This window comes from Narcine bancroftii, chromosome 9 (genome assembly GCF_036971445.1).
Source record: "Narcine bancroftii isolate sNarBan1 chromosome 9, sNarBan1.hap1, whole genome shotgun sequence".
In the NCBI taxonomy this organism is placed as follows: Eukaryota; Metazoa; Chordata; class Chondrichthyes; order Torpediniformes; family Narcinidae; genus Narcine; species Narcine bancroftii.
The window spans coordinates 99,853,230-99,875,160 of NC_091477.1; the positions used below are offsets into that span (position 1 = coordinate 99,853,230).

At 38.1% G+C, this 21,931-nt stretch overlaps 1 long non-coding RNA gene across 1 annotated transcript in view; it reads left to right on the forward strand.

Moving 5' to 3' along the window:
* LOC138742508 (uncharacterized) overlaps positions 1-21,307 on the forward strand; it is a 91,843-nt gene extending 70,536 nt beyond the window's left edge. The window contains exon 3 of the long non-coding RNA XR_011344226.1: positions 20,978-21,307. This is a non-coding gene — a long non-coding RNA (uncharacterized lncRNA). The remainder of the gene's footprint in view (positions 1-20,977) is intronic.
* Positions 21,308-21,931: the final 624 nt, after the last annotated feature.

Here is a 21,931-nt window from a genome sequence, read left to right on the forward strand (position 1 = left end):
ATCTGAATGTCAAAACAGATTGCCACCCCCCCCCCCGCCCCCCCCCACCACCTCCATCCTTTCCCTCTCTCTGTGTCCTTTGTGCTTTCCATTCAGGAGGCAATTTTAACCCATAAGCCTCATTTACTTTTACATTGATAATGATCCTATCCGGAATCTATCAAATATAGTTTTACAGGACATAGGCAAAGTAATCTGGAATCAGGCCAGCAGACACAGAAATGGTCTATGGCTAGAGTTAAAGGGATAGTGGGTGGGGTGAAGTGTCTTGTTGAGGAGAAGATTGTCAGGACAAAGATGGTTGAAGAAATCCTTCTGGGCCTTTCTACAGAGAAGACTAAAAACAAATCACTGCTCTGGGTTTCATTCTGGTAGGATCCTTCATGCAATCAGTTTTCACTGGGCCTCAGATAGACATGTTGGTAAAATAGTGGAAACAAACCAATGTTTGGGCGGTGACTTTGTCAATTAAATTAAGACCCCCCCCCCTCCTTCTGATTGGTTGATGCATTTGTGTTTGATGTCAGGAGAAATATAAATTGCGATGGTTTACAGATGTTGCCATCGGCAGCAGAGTGTAGTTGAGGAAGAGGGATTCCTGGGACTGAGTAAATAAATAGAGGTACAAATTGACCACCATCCCATTTGCTCCACCATTTATATACAATAGTCCTGCTGTGTGATTGTGGGGCTGAAAGGGAGCTGTCTTTGTCCCTTTAGCTTGAGAAACAACTTGATTCATCAAAAGATTGGGAAAATTCAAGAGATTATAAAATATCTACCTCAACCACTCAACATATCCCTCAGCCTCCATAGACACGAAGCAAGATTGTATCCAAAATCACCACCTAATTCCACCCACTGCTGAGGTTCTAAGTCTCCTAAAAGCTGTCAATTCTAGAAAATTTACCTGTATTATCCCCTCCTCAACTATTTGATAGCAGAATATTCCAGAGTGGAGTATCCTGTCATCTACTCTTTGAAAATGTTAACTGATTTATAACTCTTATATTTTTTTCTACTCTTATTGAGACCCATTAATACATCATCTGCATTCTCACTGATCCTAATTAGTTCTCAAAACCCAAATATTCTCAATTCTCTGCTCATATTGAAGTCAATGCATAAGCTCACTTCTTTCTCTTTCTGTACTGTTCTCCATAAGAATACATTTCTTTCCCAATTCATTACATTTCTCTCTCCAGCATCTTGGGCAGTTCTCCATGTTCACTCCATCTATGGGATATAGCTCTGTGAAACACCATCAGATTTTTTCCAATGTAAATCACAGTTTATTGCATGTGTTGAAAAAGGTCTATTTTGTAATAAAGTTAGGGTGACCGGCTTGCTTGTGTCTCCCTAAATTAACCACTCTTGTTCCGTCAAAGTGATCTATATGAAATGGAAGTGTTATACCATATGTGTTTTACAATTCATAAGGCAGTGCTTTAAGCAAGCGAAACTTTGTTTTATAAAGACGGGATATTTCCTTGAAAGTATTAATGTCATTACAATGAATGTAAATTTGAAAATTATTTTTGTTCAGGTGTAGGAAAGTATAAATCTTGATCTGCAAAAGACTTTTTTTTCATTAATACATTTCAACAACAGGGAAATGTACTCATTTGTTTTGGTCTTGTAAAATAGACAGTAGCAGGAAGCATTTGATATTTTGCTTTCCCTGAACAAATATTCCAAAATCCAGATTCAAGTGGCTAAAAACTATCTAACAAAAAACTAGAAGTTAATGGTTTGTACAGCTTTCATGGAATTAAAACTCTCGTCTTTTATCATTGCAATTATTTTGACCTAAGCTTGTTTGAAATCCATACACTTATCAAAGTCAGTGTAGAAAATGAGGTGGAGATGGTCACTTGTTAATTTTTATATACGTGTGCATTTCCTATAATCCTCAATGACATTTTAGCTAGTGAAAACAGTGAATGTGGTGCTCTTTAATTGATTTCTTAAATTATGAGAACCTTATTTTTCACTTATTTAACCTCCCTGTTGAAACACAATGAAATTAATGTCTCTGAAGATACTAAATGAAATGCTACTTTTGTACTGTAATATTTTACAAATGCTACCCCTCCACCATCAGACACATAAACAAGCAATCAGAGACTCATTTAAAGACTCTTTGCAACTTGTTTATTATTGAATATTTATTACTGTAATGTTTTCATTTCTTCCTTTATTTACATTTCTCTCTTTCGTATATGTTTCTTTTCTTGAATACAGTTTCTTGCACTACCAATAAGTAGAAATTCTGCCTGGCCCACAGTAAAGAGAATCTCAGGGTTGTATGTGATGTCATTTATGTACTCTGACTAAATCTGAACTTTGAAGTTTTAAAGCAATGATACCATCTTTTTGCAGTAGATGCAGCATTGACACGAGAACCCAATGGAAATGATCACAATATGGTGAAGAATGCAACATTTGAAAGAAAAATGAACTTTGCATAAAGATTGATTAAACAGTAGACTGTTTGCATACAAGATAGGGATTAACAAAGTGTCATTCATTAAACATAAAAGTTTGATGAACAACGTTCCAGATTAGTTACGCATACTCAAAATTTATGGACTAATGTCATACTGTTAAATGCAAAATTTGTGCAATTTCCTGACAATGATTTTACAAATTAAACCAGATTATTAAAATGCATTATTGAGGACAATGTTCTGTCATTTAATTGAGCTGCTTACATTATAGTCCATTGAATAAATTCCAGTCTCTTGATATAAAAGACCAGTGGATCATTGCAGAGTAAAGATATGACTGACAGATTATAAAGGAGAGTTCTTTCTAAGGCACTTATCATATTTTTATGCATATAATGTGTGCATTATATGTGTAGTTTACAAACCAGGTGCCCACTCCCAGCAAATTATATGCATGCTATACAAGAATATTTTTACATATTGAAAGAATGCACACAATTAATAGTAGGGCTAGGAAAGTCAAACTGGTCATTTATAATGGGCATGGGAATATAATAGCGGCATTGAAGAACGTACACAATTTACAGTGGCTGTGGGAAAGACAACCTGGCAATTTATAACGAGTGTGGGAATATTAAAGCAAGCATGAGAATATAATAGCAGCAATGAAAGAATGCACCGTGGGAAAGACACAATTTATAGCAAGCATGGGAATGTTGTAGCGAGCATGAGGATGCAATAATGGGAGGTCACGTGATGTTGTAGGGAATGCAGTGCACCCTTACGAATCCCAAGGATCTTAAATTTAAAAAGTACAAAGTTTTTACTATTAAAGGAATTTGAAATTTCATCTAAAGTGTCGACAGTTGAAAATAAAATACCACCGAGAAAAGAAAAAAACTCTCAAAACTACTCCGAAAGAAAAACGCAAACCGAGGAAAGAGAAAGAACCTGGCCCTACCTTCTCAGCAAAGCCAGACACCAGAGTTTCTCCAGGATCCGCTGTAGAAACTCCATCTCACGGAGCCATCCCTGCGGCTCTCTGAAAAGATGGCGCCATCGGGAAAGATATCACCCTACCGTGCATGCGTGAGGAATCGCACAAGTGTGCTGTTAAGAGCCCAGAGGACCCCAAAACCCAGCAGCAATTGATATTTACCAAGACAAACAGTTACTTAAACAAAAGTTGCTTTTAATTATCTTTAAACATGAAAATAAAATCAATATTTAACTTATCTCTATTGACTTACTTTACCTAACTTAACCCCTTGTAATTCTAAGCTTACGTGTATGTAATGTGTGTATAAGTTCAGAAGAGTTCTTTGGTTCACAGTCCAATCTCACTTTTCATTCCTCCAAATTCACTGATTGCAGGCAATTCTTATACTGTGCACATAATTCAACATTTATGAAGTTCACCAGGCTTTGGTGCTTGAAAGGTAAATGGTTACCATTCAGGAAGGTTCTTGTCGGTTTTCAGAAAGAGATTTTTTGTTCCTTTTTAATCAGCCACTTCAGCGTCTTACTGACAAAACTTGCCCCTTCAGGGTTCTCCAGATGATAACCTCTTTCTTTCAGGTCACCAAAGAGTTCCTTTCTGTTTCTCTTTTTCCAATTGAAACATTAGACAGCCAAGTCCTCTCCTCTTGCATGAACCACAAGGGCTTTGACCTGGCTGTCTTACAACTGGGGCTTTCCAAAAGCTTGCCAGCTTGTCCTGTTCCAGTCCCAGCTGCTGTCTGCTGACTTTAGTAACACTGTACAAGTGGTCTCTGTGTGTGTCTCTCTGTCTCTATGAGAGAAAGCCTGTTTGACTCTCTCTGCTCACAAAACCATATACCTTCTCAGAACAACAAGTTCTCTTCCAGGCAACAGTGGCTCTGGCATGCTCTTTCATCTGTTGCCTTTCGCAAACAACAATCCATTAGTGAAGGCTCTTGAGCACTCTTCAAAAGCTCTGGAGCTGATACATCTACCATGGGGCAGAGCTCCAATATTTTAAATAAGATCTGTTTTAAAGTGTTTGCATGTGATCTACTCTAACAAATATTTCCCAATTTATCTCCAAGAAACATCCCGAGAGATACCCATCTATAGATACCCATCTATAGATACCCATCTATAGATACCCATCTATAGATACCCATCTATAGATACCCATCTATAGATACCCATCTATAGATACCCATCTATAGATACCCATCTATAGATACCCATCTATAGATACCCATCTATAGATACCCATCTATAGATACCCATCTATAGATACCCATCTATAGATACCCATCTATAGATACCCATCTATAGATACCCATCTATAGATACCCATCTATAGATACCCATCTATAGATACCCATCTATAGATACCCATCTATAGATACCCATCTATAGATACCCATCTATAGATACCCATCTATAGATACCCATCTATAGATACCCATCTATAGATACCCATCTATAGATACCCATCTATAGATACCCATCTATAGATACCCATCTATAGATACCCATCTATAGATACCCATCTATAGATACCCATCTATAGATACCCATCTATAGATACCCATCTATAGATACCCATCTATAGATACCCATCTATAGATACCCATCTATAGATACCCATCTATAGATACCCATCTATAGATACCCATCTATAGATACCCATCTATAGATACCCATCTATAGATACCCATCTATAGATACCCATCTATAGATACCCATCTATAGATACCCATCTATAGATACCCATCTATAGATACCCATCTATAGATACCCATCTATAGATACCCATCTATAGATACCCATCTATAGATACCCATCTATAGATACCCATCTATAGATACCCATCTATAGATACCCATCTATAGATACCCATCTATAGATACCCATCTATAGATACCCATCTATAGATACCCATCTATAGATACCCATCTATAGATACCCATCTATAGATACCCATCTATAGATACCCATCTATAGATACCCATCTATAGATACCCATCTATAGATACCCATCTATAGATACCCATCTGTACGTGGTCTCTGTGTGAGTGTGTCTCTATCTCTATGAGAGAAAGACTGTTTGACTCTCTCTGCTCGTAAAACCATATACCTTCTCAGAATAGCAAGTTCTCTTCCAGACAGCAGTGGCTCTGGCATGCTCTTTCATCTGTTGCTTTTCGCAAACAATAATCCATTAGTGAAGGCTCTTGAGCACTCTTCAAAAGCACTGGAGCCGATACATCTACCATGGGGCAGAGCTCCAATATTTAAAATAAGATCTGTTTTAAAATGTTTGCATGTGATCTACTCTAACAAATATTTCCCAATTTATCTCCAAGAAACATATCTCTAGAGGGGTACATCTCTAGAGGTACCTCTCTATAGATATACTAATAATACTGTGGATGAAATAAATAAAGAAAAAATCTTCGCCCCTCTTAAACGGTCAGTCCAGCACTCCAGTTATAGAGGAAGAAGATTTATTTGGTATAGAAGATTATTCTAATAATTCTGCAAGCGAAGAGGAAGATTCAAGCCCAAATAAAAATATGAGCATGAATTTGGTGAGTAGAGGGTGATTGATAGCACTGCCAATGACACCTTCCATCACTTCACTGCATCTTCTTCTTGATTAGATTGTTAGTCTGACTGGATTTGTTGTTCATTTTGAATGAAGGATGTGGATTGGCAATTGTTTCTATTTTACATTTACAACATGGCATCAAACTGACAATGGGACAGTTTGGCTAGAGGTGCAGCAAGTTGTCTATTTGAATTATATTTTCAGTGCCCAGCACCCACCGCCCTTTCAAGACATGAAACAAATTTAATGAAGACTAGCTTCTATGATCGTGTGTATCGCAGAAGCGAGATTAATCATCCAATTGGGAGCTATCATCAAACATGGTTGCAGTTGCTTCTGGATTGGACATTCTGAACCCAAGCCCCTCATGCAGTGAGGGTAGAGATGTACTTGGGGCCTCCTTCTAATGTTAATTGTCCATCACCATTCAGGACTGAGTTTGGCATGTGCATCAAAGATCGATTATCTCACTCTCTTGTAAACTTCTTTTTGCTTTTTAACATGCATGCTGTCCTGTGTTGCAATTTGGGCCATCCATTTTAATAATATTTTTAAGTGTGAAATTTATCTGAAATTTTTTTCGGAGCTGAACTGACTGGGGATGTTGGGCTCACAGCGGCAGCAGCAGACTTCAAGCTTCCAGACAGGAATGGGACCCAAGGCCTCCCAGCACGAGCGGGGCCTCAGTTGGGAGTGTCGGTGATCGGCAATGACCAGCATTCTTCTGCTGACAATTAAACATTATTTTAATGTTTAAAAGGCCTTCCCTTGTTGCTTATTTTTGTTTAAGCACTCTGACAAGTGATTTGCTGTTGCTACTGGGCTGTTTTTTTTTAAAGTCTGGTTTTCCGAAAAAAATGTTTATCTGAAATGGGCCTGGTCCTGACCATTTTGGATAATCAGAGTTGTACTCTATCTTCTTCCAAAGTCAATTTCTATTTATTTTCTCTCTTGTGCATGCACACACATTAATATTTTACAGTAATGATATTACAAGAATACTTTAAAGAGACACTATAAAATAGCTTCTTTAAATTCTAAAATAAATTGTGAATTTGCTATGGAAAATGAAATGTAGCAAATAAAAACAGCAAAAGATCATTTGAAGATTCAACAAGATTTTGTATCACATGTGCTGTCAGACCCATCGACATGAAACAAAGACTATGGCCATTAACAGTAGTTATGGTAACAGCAAAAAAAAAAGAGTGCACTGTGAGGTCGACAGTCGGTTAAAGATGAAGTGGCTGTTACACTACTAATAATATTTTACTTTGAGCTTGTTTTTCTAAAACTCCAGATGTGTATGCCACTCATGCTTGATTTTGTTCCCTGTTTTATGTCAAGTTAGACAATAATCTACTCAATCCATAACTTCCTAGAACAGCAGCTACTGTCTGCTTAAACCAAAGCTTGAAATGGTTGATGTGTTTTCCATTATAAAATGTGTGCTATTGGAAAAAAACTTAGGCAACGTACCATGCCCTAGTTAAGTAAATCTGTCGGATAGCTCAGTCCTAAATTCTTTGATGTTCTCCAAGAAAGTCCTTAAAACTTCCAACAGCAAATCCATCACAATTTTGAATCCTATTCACTCAGATTATGTCAGTGCAAAAATAACCCTTTCTCCAAAGATATTTTAACAAAAGCATGTAAAATATTGTGACAATCGATACACATACAGACTTTAAATATTCCCTTGATGAATTATGAACAATTTGCAAAGCATGTGATATCAATTAATTGATAAAGTTCAAAATGAAACCTGAAAATAGCTTCCAAGAGTGAGCACATTGGACTGCTTCAAAGAGAGAGTGATTTCTTAGTTTGATGGCAGTTTAATTGACACTTCTATTTTCAACTAGTTTAATGGTGATTAGGATAGATAATATACATTATGTCCATTAGTACGTTAGTGACAATGTACACGAATCCATGTGTGTCTGAATTAGGTAAAAGGGAACAGAAAGGACACCATGGTTGCTCTGCCATTTGGAAGGCTTATCTTTTAAGGAAGTTTAAAGACAATCTTAGTTTATACAACACACATAAAAGGGCCACTGCTATTTTAGAGTTAGATATTCATAATGATGGATAGCTATTGTGCATTAAGGAATCATTTTGGCATGTCTTAAATGGCTAACAAGTTCATAAAAAGCCACATAAAAGAGATATGTTTAATCCAAAAGCAGCCTTCTGATCCAACAAAGATTGATGAGTAAGCTTTTGAACAGAAGAATGTAGAACAGCATGAATTTAAAATGAAAGCTGTATCAGAAGCAAGCCACCTCATACTTAAGACTATCATCTTAATTCTCTGCCTTCTAGGAGAAGTAAACATATCAATGTTATGCACATGTATTCTTAAAGTGATTCATGATTAGCAGGGAAAGTAGTACCCTTGCTGGATACCAACCCCAGCACCCCATTTTGTCTATTCATTCAGAAATTGAATGTTTTTTTGATGAAGGTTTTTGAACTAAAACATCGACCATTTCTTCCCCCTTTCCAAATGGTGCTACTTGACCCACTGAGCTCCTCCCACAGATATAGTTTTCACTCTAGATTCCAACATCTGGAACTTCTTGTCTTATTAAACATTACAAATAAAGATTGTGACAGTGAGATCATCTGGCTGTGCTCCTTCTGCCTTCATAGAGGGAGAGCTTAAAAAAGAGAGGCTCCAGAGATCAGGACAGCTACAAGGAGGTCGCAGGAGGCTGAAAAACAGTTACAGGACTTCCTCAAGTCAGTGGATTCAGTGGTATTCAAAGAATCAGCTGAAGATCTGAATGATTACACTAGAGCTGTCACAGACTTTATCAAAATGGATGAGTGTGTCCACACCAAATCCTTCAGGGTTTTCCCCAATAAAAAGCCATGGATGAACAATGGAATCCAGAACTTGCCAAGAACCAGATCACATGCATTTAAATCCACAGATCCAGATCACTATAGAAGGAGCAGGGATGACTTTCAGAAAACCATCTCCCAGGTGAAATGAAGTTTTCAGACAAAAATGGAAACTATAAAGGATACCTGACAGGTGTGGTAGGGTTTAAATGACATAATCTGCTACAAACCCAATTCCAGTGCCTCTTTCCCAAATGAACTCAGTGTCTTCTATGCTCAATTCGACCATAAAAACAAGGAAGAATCACTATTCCTCACGCCTATGTCTCCTGATGATCTCCTCTCCATAACCCAGGATGACATGTGGGCTGCCTACAGGAAAGTGAATCCAAGCATCTGGTGCCCGGCTGAGTATTAAATGCAATTTTCTTTTGTCATTTGGAGTTTAGAATACTACACCCTCGTGCACTATACGAAAATATAACATGCACACATGCTGACCATCTTGCCAATGTATTCAGACACATCTTCAACATATCACTCCGGCAAGGTGTGGTACCCACCTGATTCAAACAGGCACCTATCGACCCAGTGCCAGAGAAGAGTGTAATAACCTGCTTAAATGTCTATTGACCAGTGGCACTCACAACAAAAGTGATGAAGTGTTTTGAAAGGCACTCATATGTTGAAGCATACAAGCTCCTGTCCGAGTGATGACATGGATCTGTTCCAATTCACCTAATGCAGATGCCATCTCACTGCCTCTAAACAAAGTCCTCGAACTCTTGGACAGAAAAGATGCATGCATGACTACATTTCAGCACTTAATACCATTATCCCCTCAAAACTCATCAGCAAACACCAAGACCTGGGACTCAACACCCCATTGTGTAATTGGATCCTGGATTTCCTCATCTCCAGAGCACAATTAGTGAGGATTAGTAAGAAGATCTCCTCTACAATATCTATCAATACTAGAGCACCACAGAACTGTGTTCTTAGCCCCCTCCTCTACTCACTTTACACCTATGACTGTGTGGCTCGGTATGGCACCAACACCATCTACAAGTTCGCTGGTGATTCCACAGTAGTGGGTTGTATAAAAAGGGGTGATGAGTCAGCATATAGGAGGGAGATTGAAAACTTGGCTGAATAATGCGCAAACAACAACCTTGCACTTGATGTCACCAAAACCAAGGAGCTGATGTTGAATTCAGGAAGGGAAAACAAGAGGTGATCATTGAGGGATCAGAGGTGGAGAGGGTGAGCAAATTTAAGTTCTTGGGAGTTATGATCTTGGAGGATTTTTCCTGAACTCAATATATAAATAGCATTGTAAAGAAAGTATGTCAGAGCCTCTACTTCCTCAGGAGTTTGCGCTGGTTCGGCAACTGTGGCAAATTTCTAGAGATGTTTGGTGCAAGTGTGCTGACTGGCTGCATCACAGTCTAGTATGGGGATATTAATGACCTCAAACAAAAAGCCCCGCTAAAGGTATTAGGCATGAGTAAACCTCTTCCCACCATCGAGAACATCTTCGGGGAATGCTGCAATTATCAAGGATCCACATCACCCAGCACACACTCAATTCTCACTGCTACCTGAAGAAAGAGGTATAGGTTCCACAAGACTCACACCACCAGGTTCAGGAACTGCTGCTACCCCTCCACCATCAGACTCCTCAACAACAAACTCAATCAGGGACTCATTCAAGGACTCTTACTTTTGTACTTCATTGATTTTTTTTTTCTCTGTATTGCAATCAGTTTGTTTACATTTATTTATTTATTTACATGTATACATTGTGTATACATTTCTTTGCACTGACAATAAGTGATAATTCTGCCTCACCCAGGAAAAAAATCTCAAGGTTGTATGTGATATCATGTATGTACTCAGACAATAAATTGGAACCCTGAATCCTCACCTGATGGTCACCTCTTGCTTCCCAAAACAATGTGTAACCAGAAATTGAAATTAGAGACACACATCACATTGGGCCATCAGCCAGGGATGTGTAATTTATAACAGGGAGGATGCTATTTGCACAATTACATTTTAGCACTACCCTTACTGTTTGATTCTGGCTGCAAAGTTACATTGGAAATGGATGGCGCAAGTCACGCAGATGGAATCAATTCTTCTCAAAATTCCAAAGAGGCTATTCTTTAACTGGCATGAACTAGATTGTTAGTTCCCAAAGGAACACTCAATCTTTTTCTGGAGTTCTAGGCCCTTCCCCTTCTCCAATCCAATGAATTTACTCCGCAAGATTATGATCCTCACTGCTCCTTGACCTGGCTCAACAGCCACCACACCATAAAAACCAACCATGTCTATATTAAAATATTCAGATGAATAGAATATTTACTTGGCACTAACAACTTGTTGACAATGATGAGATAATTAAAGAGGCAGAATTTTTTTCTGTAGGTATGAGGAGGTGGATGAACCAAAAAATGTGATGGCTTTGTGTCCATTTTTGGTACACTTAAATTTACCCCAGATTCTCTTTGAACAAGGCAGACATGTCAACTGAAATGGAACATGTTCTGTCAGATTAGAAAGAGTCCTATGAACATACTAATTCGACATGGCATAGCCCAGTGCTTTGCCATTTTCCTGAAAATGAACAGGGCAGCCAAGAACTGTAATTTATTTCCTTTAATTCCTGTGGAGAATCAAGAAAGCTAATATCTGTCCCAGGATACTGATGGATTTTTACCACAGTACCATTGAGCATAGTCACCTATGGCATGGCAACTGTCCCACTTTGGTCTGTAAAGCACTCCAGGAGGTGGTGAAAACTGCCTAGTGGATTATCAGCACCCAATTGCTCACCAGTGAGAGCGTCTATCAGAAACATTGCCTGGGCAGGATGAAAAGCATTATCAAGAATGCATCTCACCCCTAACTATGGACTTTTCAAACTTTCCTTCCATCCATTAGGTGCTACAGGAGCCTCTGCTCCTGAACCAGCAGGATCAGGAAGAGCTTCGTTCCTGAGGCTGTGACCCTGCTGAACATTGAGCAGTATGGTGCCAATATTGTACTGTCAATACTTTTATAGTTGTTTGTTTGCTGGAGTGCTTGTTTTTATTTGCAATTACTTGTAAATAGCACTATTCTTCATACTCCAGTTAGATGCTATTTGCATTTCATTAGCTTTGTATTTATAATTGGCGCAATGACAATAACGCTGAATAACTAATCTAATTTCATTAACTTGGAGGAGTTCTTAGCCTATCCCTGAATAAAATATTGTGCTGGTAGTTTAGCATCCTCAGCCAATAATAGTTTATTAATGTGAACAGCAAGCTTGGGAGGAAGAAAAAAATGACACTCACATATTACATTCTGCTTGCTTCTGGCATTCTGAGCCTAATCCTGTCATCTCCTCAAATTCCTGTATAAACTAGATTAACATAACTGTTTATTAAACTCTGACAGACATCTTTAGTTTTGTTAAGAGGGTCATTCAATGGTCACTACAGTAAGATTTTGGCAGACAAAACAATAAAATTGCATGCTGATTGATAATCAAATTGGTATTTTGCCATTTAAAGGTTGGGCATATTGGTGGATGATTTTGAGCAGAATGCTGATCAGATCTGTTCACTAATATAAAATAGAATGAAGATTTTCAAAAAATCTCTAAGTATCTCCAAAAATGACAGTTGGCTAATCTCATCAATTGTCAAATACAAACCTATTGGGGGTATCGTGAAATTAGCCACGGTGTGGTGCTGGTGGATCGGAGGGTAGCTCACATTGTTCCATTGTTTAAAAAAGGATCCAATGTAACCCTGGAAATTATAGGCTGGTGTCAGTAGTAGGTACATTATTGGAAGGTGTTCTAAGAGAACAGATATACAATTAATTGGATAGCTAGAAACTGATTAGGGATAGTGAACATGGCTTTGTGAATGGTAGGTCGTGTTTAACCAATCTTGTAGAGTTTTTCAAGGCGATTACAAGGAACATTGATGAAGGAAAGACTGTGGATGTTGTCTACATGGACTTTAGTAAGGCCTTTGACATGGAAGGTTAGTCAGAAAGGTTTAGACGCTAGATATTCAGGGTGAAGTAGTGAACTGGATTCGACAATGGCTGGATGGGAGAAACCAGAGTGTATTGGGGGATGATTGCTTCTCAGACTGGTATGCCTCGGGGATGGGTGCTGGGACCATTGTTGTCTGTCATCTATATCAATGATATGGATGATAATGTGGTAAATTGGATCAGTTAGTTTGCAGATGACACTAAGATTGGAGGCGTTGTGGACAGCAAAGATGGTTTTGAAAGCTTGCAGAAGGATCTGGACCAGCTGGAAAAATGGGCTGAAAAATGGCAGATGGAATTTAATGCAGACAAGTGTGAGGTGCTGCATTTTGGAAGGACAACCCAAGAAAGAACATACATAGTGAATGGTAGGCCACTGAGAAGAGCCATAAAACAGAGGGATCTGGGAATACAGATACACAATTCCATGAAAATGACATCATAGGTAGATAGGTTGTAAAGAGCACTTTTGGCATATTAACCTTCATAAATTAAAGTATAGGAGTTGGGATGTTATGGTAAAGTTTTATAAGATATTGGTGAGGCCAAATTTGGAGTATTGTGTGCAGTTTTGGTCATCTAACAACAGGAAAGTTATCAATAAGATAGAAAGAATGCAGAGAAGATTTACTAGGATGTTATTCAGGAACTGAGTTGCAGGGAAAGGTTAAACAGGTTAGGACTTTATTCCCTGGGGTGGAGAAGAATGAGGAGATTTGATGGAGGTATTGAAAATTATAAGGAGGTAGACAGTAAATGTAGATAGGCTTTTTCCACTGAGGGTAAGTGAGATACAAACCAGAGGACATGGGTAAAGGTTGAAAGGAGATAAATATAGGGGATAGCGGAGGGGGATCTTCTTCTTCACACAGAGAGTGGTGGGAGTGTGGAATGAGCTGCCAGCTGAGGGGGTGAATTCGGGCTAAATTGTTCCATTTAAGGAAAATTTAGACATGGTTGGGAGAGGTAGGCAGGGTTATGGGCTGGGTGCACGTCAGGGAGACTAGGCAACAAAAAAAATATGGTTAGGCACAGACCAGAAGGACATAAGAGGCCTGTTTCTGTGCTGTAATGTTCTATGAAATGTAAATGTGATTTCTCATGCAGAATAACACAGCACCTCAATAAGGTCCTTACAAAGTAAAAATAATAAAGTGATACCAGTTCAACCCTTTCTACTGAATTACAATGAAGTAACTTTAGAAACCAAAAAAAAGAAACTCCCTTAATACTTTACATGACCTTGGATCATCTAAAAGCAGATTATTCCCAATGAAGTGCTTTTGAAGGTGATCATTGCTGATCTCCAAAGCCAATAAATACCTTGATCAGGGTAAACTTTCAGCATAATTGCAAATGAAAAACCAAAAGCCAGTCAGCAAGTTTCAATCTGCTAAAAAATCAGTCTCAAGCAAAACCTAAAGTACAATCACAGAGGCCACATGAGCTAATAAAATTTGAGGTAACCAGTTCTGGGGAATCTACAGTAGATCAGTGCAAGGTAACACTAAATGGGAAGTATGTAAAGAGATTGTAAACTTTGGCTGTCCATTCGGATTATAACTTTTCAATTAAGAAACATCAGAAATTCCGTAAGACTAAAATGACTTACACTTCACTTCTTAATCTGCGGAAGTCATCTCCCAATGGAGCATTCTCTCACAGAACACCTACGTCCAAAGGATAAGTAAAATATTCTCACAAAGTTCAACTGAGTGTTTATGCATGCTTATCTTTCAATGGTACAAAAGGCAATGGTGTAGATACTGAAGAAAATTAAAAAATAAGAGCAAAATAACTCAGCGTGGTGAGCAACATCTGTGGAGCCAAAGGAATTGTCAATGTTTTGGGCTGACACCCTTACTCCCCCCGCCCCCCCCTCCCCCCGCCCCCCCTCCCCCCCGCCCCCCCCTCCCCCCGCCCCCCCCTCCCCCCCTCCCCCCCGCCCCCCCTCCCCCCGCCCCCCCTCCCCCCGAGCCTGTAAGTGCAGAAATCAATATACGTCGTATGTGAGCCAACAGACTGAACAGTTAACTTGGCACTAAGGATTTCAGTCATTTCTGATTGAGCTTCCTTCGCACTTGGCCTGGAGGTTGAAACCATGGCTGAACAGTCTGGAGTATCATCAGATCATTGCACCGTGATCCATCCAGTCTCCTGGGACATCACCTAATTTGTACGTCAGGACACTGCTGTCCTGTTCATGAGGACAACAGATCATCTGCAATCCCCCTCAGTGCAGCACACCCTCTCATACCGCAATCGAGGTCAGCCCGGCTAGTGCAAGAGCTTATTGTTGGTCATCAAAATCCTCTGTGCAGTTTCAGAGATTGGAAACACAACAGACGGAATATAATGAGAAAGAGAAAACATTCACAAGATTGTAAATGGAAAATTTATGAATAATATTCATTAATTCCATATTAAAAATTCAAATATGATTAGCTCTTAAAAGTTACTTTAAAGCAGGGGTGGCCAAACATTTTTGGTTGTGGGCCTCATACAAAAAAATATAAGGCGTCACGAGCCAAACAATATTAGCCGGGAAGTTTTCAACCACTTGCACTGCACGAAAAATGGTTCCAGAAAACCCCTATGCATCAAAAATTAATTTTCTATCAAACTATATGAGAACACTGAACAGTTTAACTGTTAACATTATAGTTTATTGATGAGCTCACATATTATAATAGGCATTTCTGTATCTGTTTCTCTTAATTTTACATGAATACAATAAAACTCTAAACTCTCATTCAAAAATCAGTGCAGAATAAAAATATGGGTGCAAATTAAGAACAGGAGGAAAGATCTACAAAGGGTCAAGGCCTCAAGTGTCCACATTAATGACTATGAGGCAATGTGAAAATCTGTAGATAAACTAATAAAGGTAACAGATTCTTTCCAAATCATACAAACACACTTCCCCTTTAACTTCTGAGAAAAAGTATTCATTTTCCCACCATGTATGAAATTTTTGACATTCCCTTGCTATTTTGCACCTTTTCAATTCTGCCATCTTCAATCAACTGAAGTAAACTTTTTTTAACTGAGGTAAATGTTTTCATCGATGAGAAACATTTCACAGTTAATCTAGTAGTTGTTCAAAATGGCAGTGACATCTAGAAGAAGTGTAATGTGCTACATGCTCCCACTTTTTAGTTCATTTTCATTTGTGTGGGACTGTCACTTTAACAGAACAGATTTAACAAACCTTGCAGGCTTTGGAGTGTCTGTGAAACTGAGCTGGCAGGCTGAAGACATTGTGTTCCTAAATTAGCTACATTTGAAGGGAAGCATGGCAGTGTCCCTAAAACCCAGGTGCAGAGACCGTGTGACCAACAGATTAAGACTGAAAACTGCACACAATTTTGCTCAGGGGCCTTTTAAGGAGACAGCACATGCTGGCTTGGCCTCGTTCGTGGTTATAGGCAATCTGCCGGATTTCCTCCTGTAAATTATAAAGGAATGAGTGAATAGGCAACCTGCCTGATTTCCTCCAGTTAGTTATATAGAAATGAGAAGGTACTTTGTGACCAAAAAGAGTGAAGGTCAATTTTGTTTAACTGACCCACATAAAGGGTTCTACTTGCTTAAAAAATACTACACTTGAATGGTGACCAGAGCGAGAATCACTTGAGTTCAGATGACCCATGAAAAGAATTCAGGAATCTTTGTGAGCATCACTTGCTTTGTGTCCCCCTATGCCAAAGAAAAGGGGAGTTTTTAGCACTCGTCCAAAAAGGACTTTGTTGGAAGCATCTCAACAAGGGTTTCATGAGTTATAAACATTCTGGTCTCTTCGACCCACTTCATGAACTTCTAATTTCATTTAAAGCCTGTGTGTCACACTAATTTCAAGCCTAAGTGTCAACAATGAATTTCTGAATCTGAACTTTAAACTGTTTCTGAGAATTGAACTTTGAGTTGTCGTGGCTTGGGTATTCCACAGACACACCAGTATATTCGTGCATAGTTGGGGGTTACGTTAGATAAGTGTAGAAACATTTAGATAAGTTAGTTAAATTAAATAAAGAGTTATATTATGGTTTATTAATATTATTTAAAATATAACACTATCTGGGCTCATTTCTATTGTTGATGTCTAGTATGTAACAAATGTACATGCAGTGCAATTTATTGTTTGAGACTATGTTCTAATGGGGAATATTTCACCCTGGGCCTCTTAAAAATGGACAACAGGCTGCAGATGGCAAGGGGGTCGTAGTTTAGCCAACCCTATTTTGAAGTATAGATTCAACTTCTGTAGTATTTGACCTTTACTAGTAGAAATGGTTCTAAACTCCCTGCAATTATATGAATCAGACCTTTCTTACGACATATCATCTCCTTTGTGCAGAGGTTAGTAACACTGATGTGGCAGCTATTCGCATCATTGCAGAGTCTGTCATGTTTCATCTGGAAAGGTTGTAAATGGAATGTCGTTAGCAGTGTCAGCACTGAGGCACTGACAGCCATCAGTGCTAGAGAAAGCACTAACTCCCTGTTAGCACTGGTACACTGTGAGGACCATGGAAGGTGCTGAGGCAATCTACAGTGATCTCCAAAATTGCCTGAACAGATATCTCAATGTCAATAGAATTAAAGACATATAAGCAGTTTAATACACTCCCATTTGCATTGAAGCCATTCAGTCATCGACTAATCTCCAATTTATAGAGGAAATGTGCATTCCTTTAGATCACACATGTCAAACTCAGGCCCGCGGGCCAAATTTGGCCCATGATATAATTATATTTGGCCCGCAAGATCATATCAAATATGTATTAGAGCTGGCCCGCTGGCCGCTGCGCCAGTATAGCTCATGCACAGCTAATACTACAAATCCCAGAATGCTTTGCAAATGTGTTGGCGCCGGCCCGTCAGCCCGCTAATCGCCCCCACCTCCTCTCTTTACTTTCATTAGTGTCTACGACCTGTCGCCTAACTCACATGTAATAAACCCCTTACGAAAAATGGCCAAACGAAAGACAGAAAACAGGACCTTTCAAGACAGGTGGGAGGCAGACTATATGTTCATCATTTTAAAAGACAAACCTGTTTGTCATTGAAGCAAGTTGTTATTTTTTTGACTTGTTGGCTTGTGAAAAAAAAAACATTTAAAAGGAGCTTAAAGGCTATAGAGAAATATTATTTATTGAATATTTTATTTCTCATTTGTTAATGCTTCTTCTGGAAAGAGTTTAACCAAAACTATTATTAAACATTTATTTTAATAAGAAAAAGTTTAATATTACATATGTTGAAAGAAGAGAAAACATGCAGATGTTGTTGAAAATTTTCAATAAATATTTAGTTTGGCCCATGACTTAGTCCAAGTTTTTAATTTTGGCCCTCTGTGAATTTGAGTTTGACACCCCTGCTTTAGATCAATGGTTTTCAAACTTTTTCTTTCCACTCACACACCACCTTAATTAATCCCTATGTCACAGGTGCTCTGTGATTAGTAAGGGATTGCTTAAGGTGGCATGTGAGTGGAAAGAAAACATTTGAAAACCACTGTTTTAATCATATCTAATTGACTCATTATGTGCACAGTTTCATAACTCCAAACGAAATGGACCAATGACAATTTTTCTCAAGCAAAATATTTCAGTAACAATTGGGTCTAGAGCAGTGTTTCTCAACCTTTTTTTGTGATTAGTAATCCCTTACTAATCATAGAGCACCTACGCCATAGGGATCAATTAAGGTGGTATGTGAGTGGAAAGAAAAAGTTTGAAAACCATGGCTTTAGATTCACTCCTGATATTGATAAAATCTGTACTGTATGAATAGTGTACAAAATGCTAGTTGTCACTCTTTCACCAAGAAAAGTTTACTGGGCGAACTATTAAATATTCTCTGGGATATGATGTGTGCAAAATGTAGAGTAATCACTGCAGTTAGTCCGTTAAAATGGCAATTTGCTTTTGTGCAGTCCCACAGTGCCACCCAGCATTCACAAGTTAAATATATCCGATACATTTGGTACATTGATCCTGTTTGATTTCATCCAATATTATCATTGCCAACAGTAAAAGTATTAAATATACAATGGTAGATTAGAAATTAATGTTTTACATTAAAAATAGCTTTACAATGAAGAACTATTGTTAGAAATTAGTGTGATATTTCTTTTGTATAACTTGAAAGAAATACAAGATATTACTATTTTCATATTGCATGCACAAAATTGACTGAACTAAATGACAATAAACATATCTTTATAATTGATTGGATCAAGCATCAGGGAGGACAGCAGGGTTTGAATATTTGACATTGTAAAGCACAAAATTATGACGGTCAAATACTACAAAAGTTGAATGATATTCTCTAATTCTATGTAAAATGCTAACACTGTCAGCTATCAAAGAATTCTGTAATTATTCATTTGATAACATCTGATCTAATTTTGTCAAGTGCAGCTGTCATTAGTTATAGTCCCCATATTTTAAAAACACATTTCTGTGAAACTTTGCAAAGAAAATAAAACATTCACTCGCCATGGTTTTTTAACCTTGCATCCTGCCTAAACCTGGATAGCTTGCTACAGAAAACAATTACACTTTTCCCCTATGGGTATCAGGGTACTTTGCTTTTCAAAGTTTCAGATTACCAAGCTCAATAATATCCAACAATTCTGGCAAAGGCAAATGTACTAATACCTCAAAATAAATTCAATCCCCTCTGAAAATGAACTGCAGTGACTAGCAAAATATTCTAGAACATGCAATCCTTTTCCATTATCACACCCCTAGTGCTTCCACAATACTTAAAAAAAAAATCAAACTTTCAAAGTTTATGGTTTCAAAATTGCATTATTTTTCACATTACAACAAATTTGGCATGATACTGGATCTACTGACCAGACAGACACTTGATTACATACAGTAACTATTATGTACATTTAAATAGTTTGTGAACATTTCAGCAATATTTTGCTCTGCAGCTGAATCCTTCTCAAGTGCACTTCAAGTGCAAAACTTGTGTTCAAAATTAAACTCAGCACTTTCTGAGATGATGATTTGCTGACACAATATTAGCAATTAGATTCTTGAACCATTCCGCTTCTTGGCATTCTCTATTATGTTTTTCGTAACTCTTACAATCTTTTGTAGCTGCTTTCAAAAAAAATAAACCATGCCGATTAAGAAAAATATTACAACTTTTTGAAATTTATGTGTACTAATGTTTTAGAGTTTAACTTAATTCCAATTATAAAACAGAGCAAATGAAAAACCTTATTGTGCAATAATTAAACTTTCTCAACCACAAAGGTTAAAAAAGGTAAAGGTTCCATTATTGTCAAGTAATTCTACATTTAAAATGGAACATACATAAGATTCTTCAACTTGTGTCTACAGTAAGGGCGACAGTGAGTCATCACTTTGTCCAGCGGGTTGGGTTAACATGGTGTTTCTTAACCTGTAATCCACAGATCACTGGTGGGGTTGTTATAGATGATCTGCAGTGTTGCAGCAAAAACAAAAAAACTACTGATAAAATAAACAAGGTTTATAAAACAAAGTTCTAAATTTGATGATAATAAAACAAAAATTCTCAATAAAATTCCCACAAAACAAAAATGTTATTGGTGGTTTGGGAAGGGCCTCTTGATCACCAGTCACCACCCCCTCCTCTCCCCACCCCCCACCCCTTCCCACTTGTGGTCTGTGTGCCTGTTATGGGTGGTCCACAGTAAGTAAAGGTAGTCTTAAGGAGAAAAAAAGTTGAGAATCATTGGGTTTGCACATTCATGATCAAATACTTGGCTTAAGATCAAAACCAATCTGCACTGATACATCAGAAATTTTTCTTTTCCCACTGTAAAAAATACAGGAAAAATTAATTTGGACAGCCTCAATCCAAGGCAGATATCCAATGGGAAAAAAATGACAACAATTCAACACAAATTCTCAATAAATTGTGAATTTAACTTCAAAAAGCCAAAAGAATGAAATCTGGATTGATGCAACAGCCTGAACCCCGAACAAGAGTAAAAATATATTTCTGGTATTTCTTGCAGCTTCTCATACACTGGGCCAAGGGAATGGAGACGTCCCTAAATAGTGGACAGCAGCCAAACAGCAAAATTACTAACAGCAGGAGCACAATGGATAAGGAAATGAGCTTGAATGAGAAGAGGGAAGCACATGTAGAGCCAAAGAAAAGGGAAGGCACAGAATGTATTGTGTTATTAATAGCAACCAGTGGCTAGAGTGATCCACTGACATTTAAGATATAGTGATCGTCTGGATTAATCAGCTGCTTCTGCAAACTTATTCAACCAGCAGAGTGCCTTGGTCATGCTTTGCTCATAGCATCTGTTTGAATAAAGTTGTGTGAAATAGCAATGCCGTTGCCCAGGATGAAGAGCTGATTGATGCCACTTGTCATTGGGATGACTCTATTAAAGTTTCTCCTTATCTCTGCTTAGTAAGAGATGCCCCAGTCAAAGGCTTTATCTTTAAACTTGGGGTAAGGCAAGGGGTTAATTATTTTGTTATTCTTCTTTCAGGTGGCTCTGTGCAGATGCAGTACCAGTTAAATATTTTCAAAGAATGTGACTGAAAATAAAGTAAAATGCTTTAAGTTTATATATTTATGCAAGTGAAGTTTGTTCAGTGCAAGTAGAGTATAGTATTTTTGTCTTTTAAACTGTTTATTCTTAATGCAGATGTATTAGTTAGGCATTGTCAGAGTAAATCTCAAGCAACAGGAAAATACACTTCTCCGGCATTTACCAATCCCCATAGGTGCCGGATACCAGGGATTTTACTGTATTCCTAAAAACAAACTAAGCCTTCCCTATGTAATAACCCTCTATTTTTATTTCACCCATGTGCCTAAGAGTCTCTTAAATGCCGCTATTGTTCCAGCCTCCACCACCACCCCAGCAAAGCATTCTAAGCACCTACAACTCTCAGTGAAAAAACTTCCCCGATTTCCCTTCCTCGCTTCATTTTGTAAAGGTGTCCTC